Source organism: Octopus bimaculoides, chromosome 3, assembly GCF_001194135.2.
Source record: "Octopus bimaculoides isolate UCB-OBI-ISO-001 chromosome 3, ASM119413v2, whole genome shotgun sequence".
NCBI lineage: Eukaryota > Metazoa > Mollusca > Cephalopoda > Octopoda > Octopodidae > Octopus > Octopus bimaculoides.
In genome coordinates, this window is record NC_068983.1 from 107,419,420 (window position 1) to 107,420,880 (window position 1,461).

Consider the following 1,461-nt stretch of genomic DNA (forward strand, 5'->3'; position numbering starts at 1 on the left):
CAGCATCGAAAGCTGATAATGATGATGGTAATGATATGGTGATGATAATGATAATGATGGTGACGATGATGATGATGATACGGGGATGATGATGATGATGATGATGAGGAGGAGGAGGAGGAGGAGGAGGAAGAGGAGGAGGTGGAGGATTAGTTAAATACCTAACTTAATCATCATTTAACCTCTTTAATTATGCTAATGTTGGCAGAATGGCGTTTGCAAATTTATATATTTATCTACGAATTGGTGGATGGAATATAATTATTGCTAGCTATCCATCAGTGAATTTGTAGAAGCAGATTTTCTCAATTAACCATACTGGGGTAATCAGTATAATGTTACGACTAGAAGCAGCAGCAGAACCTCATCCAATCAACCACAGTGCCCTTGTTGAATTGGATAATGAATAAAATAAATAAAAAATAATTTATGTAAAGCTGAACTCCAGTGTTAGCATGTATACTTGATTATAATGCCTCACTAAACATAGTGGTAGACTCTCAGTTTTTCGATGCAAAAAGGAAAAAGAAAATTAATATTTGGGTAATTTTGTATATTAAAAAAATGTTTATCATATTCAAAAATGAGGTACAATTACCATAAGAGGGAATCTGTTGGAATAATGGCATATTACATGATCAAAAGTTCATATCTTATTACAGTCTTTGTGCTTTATCCCAAAACAAGGTTTATTCCAGTTGCCTGACTCCTGAGAAAAAAGGATATACTCCTATTTTGTAGCTGAGTGATTAGCCTTATAAAGTATCCAGATAAAAAGGCAATTACTGTGGTGAAAGCCATATCACCCATACAAGTATGGAAAATTGGATGTAAAAGAGTAAAACAAAAGACAAATGCAAAAATATAAATGGATAAACATGTCAGTTTTTTATAGTAAATATGTGAGGTTGAATATTCAAGTATAGTTATCCAGAAGCATTCACTTCACCACCACAGTGCATGGCATTTTCAGCATGTCTCTTCATTGGCTGACCAATGTTTTCTGAATAAAATTTAGCAGACAGAAACTATCATGTGTGGTGATGGTGATGGTGATGGTGGTGGTGGGGTGCCTCTGTGTGTGTGTATTTATATCTATCTATCTATCTATCTATCTATCTATCTATCTATCTATCTATCTGTATATATATATATATATATATATATAGATATGCAGGGCAGGGAAATCATCAATTAGTAATTCAATTAGAATATTTAGCTGAAGATCAGAATAGAGTATTATGTACTCTTAACTGTGAAACAATTGTACTAAATTAACTAAAGGCAAGTGTTTTTCTACTCTTCTCTATTGTTTTTTATTCTGTGTGTATCAAAAATATCGCTATCAATCTGGAGTAATAATTTGTAGTTTTGAAATCAGTAGCTCTTTGACTGCTATTTCTGAATTCTCAGTATGTTGGAGAAGCAGGTTACTGTCAATCCCTATACATTTATGATTAT